The 8,168-nt window shown below is 41.1% G+C and overlaps 1 long non-coding RNA gene across 1 annotated transcript in view; it reads left to right on the plus strand.

Annotated features, from left to right (window-relative positions):
• LOC129473094 (uncharacterized) overlaps positions 1–7,449 on the plus strand; it is a 153,528-nt gene extending 146,079 nt beyond the window's left edge. The window contains exons 9-10 of the long non-coding RNA XR_010119230.1: positions 5,268–5,437; positions 6,140–7,449. This is a non-coding gene — a long non-coding RNA (uncharacterized lncRNA). The remainder of the gene's footprint in view (positions 1–5,267; positions 5,438–6,139) is intronic.
• The last annotated feature ends 719 nt before the right edge of the window (positions 7,450–8,168 follow it).

Raw genomic sequence — 8,168 nt, forward strand, 5'->3', positions numbered from 1 at the left:
TAAATGTTACCAAAGAAAGGTCCATTGAAAAATGGGTACGCATCCCAACACGTTAGGAGGCTGAGGCAGATTACTTGAGCCCAGGAGTTTGAGGCCAACCTGGGCAACATGATAAAATCCTGTCTCTACAAAAAATACCAAAAAATTATCCAGGCATGGTGGCACATGCCTGTAGTCCCAGCTACTTAGGGGGCTGAGACAGGAGGATGGCTTGAACCTGGGAAGTTGAGGCTGCAGTGAGCCAAGATCATGCCACTGCACTCCAGCCTGGGTGACAGAGTGAGATCCTGTCTTAGAAAAAAATAGATTTTGTAGCTCTCAGGCAAATATTTCTTTCAGGAATGTTTCCTGGTCTCCACGAAAAGCAGCTTAAATGCTTCTCACTCCCAGAGAGAGGGAAAGAGACATGGTAGTCGGGTGGCTACTCCATTAAAGAATGTCAGATCATCCACTGCAAGGCCTTCAAGTTAGAGACAAGCAAAAGGAGACCCAGCAAGTTACAGTCGCACAGGGAGTTACAGCCATGCAGGCCATTTCAGTTGCACAGATAGTTTCAGTCACACAGTTTCAGAGGTCATTTCAGCCACACAGGTCATTTCATTTGCACAGCACGCTTCAGCCACAGAGATAGTTTCAGTCACACAGGGTGTTTCAGTCACATGGGTAGTTACAATCTCACAGGGCATTTCAACCACACAGATAGTTGCAGTCTCACAGGGCTGTGCAGTCTCACAGGGCTGTTCAGTCTCACAGGTAGTTACAGTCACACAGGTAGTTACAATCTCACAGGACATTTCAGCCACACAGATAGTTGCAGTCTCACAGGGCTGTGCAGTCTCACAGGGCTGTTCCGTCACACAGGTAGTTACAGTCACACAAGTAGTTACAATCTCACAGGACATTTCAACCACACAGATAGTTGCAGTCTCACAGGGCTGTTCCATCACACAGGTAGTTACAGTCACACAGGTAGTTACAGTCACACAGGTAGTTACAATCTCACAGGACATTTCAGCCACACAGGTAGTTGCTGTCTCACAGGGTGTTTTGGTCTCACAGGGTTCAGTCATACAGGTAGTTACAGTCTCACAGAGTGTTTCAGACACACAGGTAGCGTCATTCTTACAGGCAGTTACAGTCTCATAGGGTGTTGCAGTCACACAGGTGGTTCCAGTCGCTGAGGTGGAGCCACCAGCCGACAGTGTCTGTCCTCCCTCAGAATGAAGCCATGGTGGCCATGGTTGACCAGAACGTGTGGCCTTTGTCTGTACAAGCTCCATTTCTTCATGTGTCCCCATCACATTACACTTAGTGCGAGTGTTTCAGGCACCTTCATGCTTTTCCAAAAGTGTTTCATACCATTTCTCAAATGTTTTCAGTTTGGCCATATCCCAAATGTATTTTTGCCAGACTTCTTCCTCTTCAATCTGTCTACATTTCAAAGAAAATTTGAGCCATCTGTTTCTGTTTCACTGGCTTCATTGTTCAAAATTCTCTTTGGTAGAAACCAAGTGCAAGAAGTCTTTCAAATCTCTTCTTAAGCCTTCCGCACCCTTCTCTGAAGCACTTCATAATCAAAGGGTCCGTGGAATTAAGTTCTTATGAGAACACCTCATTTTAACTCAATGCCTTCCCTGTTTCTACTGGGATCGCACACCTGCTCACCAGTGAAATGTTAATTGGGAGATGAGTCCAGGGGAGCCAGGGCCCTTTTAGCATGAGTGAATCACTCACCCAGATTACCCTCCTCTCCCTCCATGCCTAACCTGCTCTCTGTGGGCTTAGGGCATGTACTGCAGGAGAGCACAGACAGCATCTCTTCTCCGTATACTTCTCTGTGTTGGAATAAATGCAATAAAATAGGTACCATTTATGTTGTTATACTAAAAATTAAAAGCAGAAGAATACAATGAAACTGCAATTCTCACTTTAAGCAAAATAAGCACACATCTAAAATGAGAAGTAGCTTGTTTCATACGACGTTAATCATATTTATTAAGAATAGAAGGAACTTGGAATCAAATTGCATGTATATTTTTGTGTCCTGAAATCTTTTCATTCAGTATTGTACCATGTGCACTTTTGTTAAACCTATTCTTCAAAAACATGGTTTTATGGCTATATTGCATTTAATTTTACAATTATCTTTTAAACCCTTTCCAATTTTTTATATTTATAAATCATGCTCTGTTTCAGAGGACTTGAGTAATTTATTTAACAGCTCCCTTAGAAGTTTGGCATTTTGGTTCTTGCACATTTTCCATACTACAAATAACAATTGCTTCTTAATGGCATTAATTTTAAAGCACATTAATTTTACTCAGTGAGAGGGTATAAAATAACTAAGAATCCATTTCCTGAGCCTCTCTAACATACTAGAGGAAAAATTAAGAGAGAAATAATAATTTCCATTTAAAAAGACAACTGGAAATTTTCAACCAAAAGATTAATCACAGTGATTAGCCAAGAATTAAATCATGTGAAGAAAAAAATAAAAAAAATCTTCATCAAATAATGCATTTCAAGGTGGAGCTAGAAACAGATGCTGGGAATCATAGACCCATGATCCAGAAGGGCTTGTGAGCATGAGAGCACTGGACAAATAACGTCCAGGCAAGTCACAGAGGAAAAGTAACAACTCATAAACCACTGCAGCGGAACTGAATTCAAAAAGCAAATAATAATAATAAATCACAATTGTTTACAAAATGTGTATTTGATGAGAAAGATGAAAATAATGATGAAAAATGACAAAGTAATGAGAGACTACAGAACAGGACTTAACGAGGGAGAATGTGAACTATCATGTGTGGATAATTCTGGACATGCAATTCAGATTCTGATGACACATATCCTGAAACCTAGAGCTTGACAAATTGCCAAACATTTTAAGCATTAAGGTAAAAGTTCACATATAGGAGAAAAGCAGGGCAATTGTTCTTCTGAAAGCCGACTGACAACAGACACAGAGTGATGCTATGAATTCCAGAGAAGCAAGTCTGCAGGCACACCCCAGCTAGCACGGGGAGAAGAAGGAGGAAGAACGGACGCTACTTACACGGTCCTAGTTTTTTTGTTTGCTTGTTTGTTTGTTTGTTGTTTTAAAAGAGCAGACCATGGCTTTGAATTCTTTGCTTGCTGGCGTATGACACAACTTTTCTGAATCTCTGTGTTTAAGTTCGTAATGTGGAATTAGCAAAATCCATCCCACTTGCCACACAGAGTTTCTGTAAGGATGACGTTCCTTTGTTAGTTGTGAAGAGCCCTATAAATGTGAGTTGATTTTGCATCTCTCATCTGAAGACGAGAGGGCTCTCTGGTGGCTCTCAACACTGAGAGGCCTTAGATGAGTCCCAGGGGCCAAGACGAGCCTTCCTAACCTCTGCACTTTGTTGACCCAGATGCGAAAGTCAACATCCCTTCTAGTTCCCCCAAATAGCCCATTCTTATAAGATTGTCAGGAACCAGTGTGAGCTCTGTTGAAGATTCTTGATGTGAAGATGGAGGTGAGGCACACACTTCACATTAAACAGTCAAACCCGCATGTGGCATTTCTGTCCCCGAGGGCTGCCTTGCTGTTCAAAACTGGCCCTTCTCTTCTCCACCCTAGGTGCCGGTCCTCCTAGGGTCTCTCCTTTTCCATCTTCTCCTCCTCCTCTCTGTGTCCATAGAACAATCTGCCTTTCCCAGTTACTACTCCCAGAATTACAAACAGAATTGCTTCAAGATGCTCAGGAAATCACACCCTTCCCATTGATGGGATGCACTCTGTTTTGAAAGCGGTTGGAATAATGGAGCAAAAACAAATAGCTAATGAAAAATAAATTTAAATAAAAACCTTTTACGCAGAAAACAAAACACTAGAAGAAATTTTACTACTTTACTGGACTATTATGCAAATAATCTATTTATTAAACAAACTCTCATTGGTGTCCAAAGAAGAAACAAAACAAATTAAGTATCACAAGCAAGAGCATAAGAGGGAACGCCAAGTAAATGCTCAGAGGGGGAGAGCCTTGACTATTTGAAACAAAAAATCCTGAATCTGTGAACCTCATTGGAATTCTTCTAGAATGCATAATCTTGTCAGGAAGAAATGAGCACATAGGTAAAAAGTAGACGAACAATATGTGTATCAAATAGTGAGACTTCTCAAGACAGAAATGTAAGAGGTAGCTAATTATTAGCCAAGGAGGGGTTTAATCACTATGAGCCATGAGTTGAGAGTAAGAAGAGATCATTTTTTTCTTTTTTATTATTATTATTATACTTTAAGTTTTAGGGTACATGTGCACAATGTGCAGGTTTGTTACATATGTATCCATGTGCCACGTTGGTGTGCTGCACCCATTAACTCGTCATTTAGCATTAGGTATATCTCCTAAGGCTGTCCCTCCCCTCTCCCCCCACCCCACAACCGTCCCCGGAGTGTGATGTTCCCCTTCCTGTGTCCATGAGTTCTCATTGTTCAATTCCCACCTATGAGTGAGAACATGCGGTGTTTGGTTTTTTGTCCTTGCGATAGTTTACTGAGAATGATGGTTTCCAGTTTCATCCATGTCCCTACAAAGGACATGAACTCATCATTTTTTATGGCTGCATAGTATTCCATGGTGTATATGTGCCACATTTTCTTAATCCAGTCTATCGTTGTTGGACATTTGGGTTGGTTCCAAGTCTTTGCTATTGTGAATAGTGCCACAATAAACATACGTGTGCGTGTGTCTTTATAGCAGCATGATTTATAGACCTTTGGGTATATACCTAGTAATGGGATGGCTTGATGGGTGAAGTCAACCGAGAAGCTTTATGGGAAAGTTAGACTTCAGTGGCGTATGAAGGAGCTATGGGGGGAAATCAGGGAGCAGGCATTTCACTAGGGGGCATGGTGTGGGAGGAACTGTGGAATGAGTGTTTGGGGTGCTGGCTTCACCAGGGGAGATGGAAGAGCTAGGACTGAACCCCTGCAGTGGAGAATCATGAATGTCAGACTGGAGCTTATCCAGCAGGAAATCAATGCTGAAGCCCCGTGGTATGGCGTAGTCAGTGGCGTGTGGGGAGGCTAGTCTGACAAAGGAAGCATGCACCTGCAGGAAGGTAGGGAGATGAGAGGAGGCCATGTTCTGAAGTACTAATAAAGGATATATTTAAAATAGATGTAATCATATCAATCTCCCTCAATTCACTCTGCTTGTCTTTCCCACAGTGAATTTTAAGAAAATGAATCAATAATTGCAACAATGATGTAATGTGTGTGTCTATTTTAGAGAGCAGATGGTTGATCTGGTGCCAATTTGCCCAATGTGGTAGCTACGTAGCAATAAAATTCCAAGACTGGCACAAGGAGGGCCTGGTTGCAGGTGAGTGCTGGCCTGAGAAAACAGAAAAAAAGAAAATCTGCAAGCTGCAGCAATTGATTAGATGTGAAGATGGGGAGGTAAAACAAGGAAGGAAGGGGTCAGAGCTAATCCTGGGGTGAAAGTGAAAAGTGATGGTGTCGTGTCTGAAAGTGGAGGCATAGGAGAGGGATGGCTTGGGGAAGAAAGTGGGTACGTGTTGTGCTGGCTGGGACTCCAAATACGTGCAGCAAAGAGTTTGAAAAGGGACAAAGAAAAGTCAGGCAGCGCCAGGAAATGTGTCAGAGCTGAATATCATAGCATGTCTCGTAAGCCTTTCCCTCCCCACATAAACCATGCCAACCTGGATACTCGCAGCTGGAATGTCCATTTGTGACTGGAGCACTCCTGCCAGCCTGTGAAAGAAGTTCCTTGGAAAGTCCAGGCATTGCTGGCATGGCCCATGTGGCCCCTGGTCCGGGGACTCTGATTCTAGGTCAGGGAGTTGCAGGGCCTGTGCTGTGGTCCCTGCCACCAGGCCTGCTGTGGGCCCTGCAAAGGTGCAGGTACTTTCCCTTCCTGCCCAGTCCAGCTCCACAGGCAGCTCCTCCCCGGGGAGGTACAAAGGGTCCTGCAAGCTGGACGAGGCAAACAGGGGAGGGAGAGAAAGAGGAGATCCCCAGCCAGGTGAGAGAGTTAAAGCCCAGAGCTCCAAGGCTTACAAGTCTAACCTGATGGGGGCAAGAGGAGAACAAGCCCTTGCGGAGATCACTCAGTAAAAGTTGTTGCTTTTTCCTTCCCAGAATGAATCCAGATGCCCTTCCTTGAGCTGCAGGATTTCAGTGAAACTTGTGGGGCTACAGGCACTTTCAAAGGCTTGACACCAGACCAATGGCCTTCTTAGAACACTGTCATCATTGATTCTGTATCTACAGAAGTCATGTAACTGTGGCTGCCTCTTTTCAATGGAAACAGAGCGAAATGAAACGTGGTCAGCTAAATCGTGCTGACCTTAAAAACACTACATCCTCTTAGGCAATCACTTTGGCGTATAAACCACATGTACAATATTCCTGCTACTTCAAACACGACTTTTTTAATGAGCCAAAAAGAATCTAGGTTCGTAAATAAACCGAATTCATTGCCATAATGTTTCTACTCTATAATGAAAATAGCTACTCATCAATGGAGCATTTATGCTTGTTTTCATCATTAAAGCATGTCGTTTCATTAAACCACTCTGTAGCAGACCACCACTGGATGCTTCACACTTGATATTGATTATTTAACTAATCACGTTTACTAAACTGGTCTATCTTTCCCCGCTTCTTCTGGTTGGATTTCATGCTGTCTGGGAGGACACAAAACCCCCTTGCACATTTGTTTTTAATGAAGGAGAAGTTAAGGAAGATCATTGTGTGAGGGTAGAGACAAATGACAATGGCAAAACTCAAAGAGAATAGAAGGAAGGTCACCAGCGAGATTACCCGTCGGTCTGCACAAGCATGACAACAAACCATCAGCGATTAGCGTTAGAACAAAAACAGCATCCTATGTAAACGACAAGGCCACGCAAACACACTAAGTTGGCCCTCCAGGGATCCGGATGGGCAGAGAACACTTAGATAATCCTGTCAGAGGGAGTTGTTGGAATTAAAGAACCAGCTTCTCTTTGGTTCCAGGAACACTTGCTGTCGAAGGCCAAGCTGGGAAACTGATGAATAAAAGAGATACCTACCAGCATATAAACAAACAAGACTGAATTATTTTTGTGAGTCATTGTGTGTTCACGTTTTAATGATTTGATAAAAGAATTTCAAAACTAATTATGCCTAGCTGTTAAGAAGCTAATTTTATATTTTAAACCTCTGCCAATTTACCAGTAACTAAGAAGGCAAGCACCAAGACACATACATAATCATGTAGTTTTATATCATCATGGTATGGTAGTAAGTTACATCCAGTATATATTATGGTACATATGAATTTATGTATAAATACATTCTCAGAGTCTTTTACTACTTATTATTTATAAACTGTAATTGTGAATTGATCCTTCTTTTGTTTATTAATATTATCATCAATTAAAGTTTATTAAGCCAAATTTTTCCAAATAAAGTCACTGCCTCCTTGTAAAAGAGCATATTTGGGAGGTAAATTAACTGCTTTTGTCACTAGGTACAATATAGCAAGTGATGGTTGTGCTGAACTAGAGAGTCAAACTAGGTTAAAAGAAGTACTCTGATTTTACAGATAGCTGAAAAACCAGAAAGTTCTACTTATTTTATGTACTTAGAGACTGTAGATTAGCATTACTTAATAGAAATAGAACAAAAGCAAAAATGGCCATCATATGTGTAATTTTAAAATTCCCAGCAGCCACATTTTTCAAAAGAAAAAAATAAAAGTTATTTAAACAATACATTTTATTTAACCTAATATATCCAAAATATTATCATTTTAGCAGGCAATGAATTTAAAAATATTGACATGTTTTACATTCAAAATCTAGTATGTTTTACACTTACACCACATCTCAATTTAGACTAACAACACATAAAGTGCTTAATAGTTACCATAATGCTATATTGCTAAGTAGCTGCCATATTTGATAAACTAACCCTAGAACAACCATCTGCTCCAGAAACAGACATACAAATATATAGCACTAGTACAACTATGATGCACTTTTTAAAAATTCATTCTGAGAAAACAGAGTAGATTTTAAAAGACTGATATGATTAAATTCCTTTAGACTTATTATTTAATTACTACTTCAGAACATGACCATATTTGGAAATACAACATCGTATTGGAGTTCTAATCACGGAA

This window comes from Symphalangus syndactylus, chromosome 23, assembly GCF_028878055.3.
Source record: "Symphalangus syndactylus isolate Jambi chromosome 23, NHGRI_mSymSyn1-v2.1_pri, whole genome shotgun sequence".
Lineage (NCBI taxonomy): Eukaryota > Metazoa > Chordata > Mammalia > Primates > Hylobatidae > Symphalangus > Symphalangus syndactylus.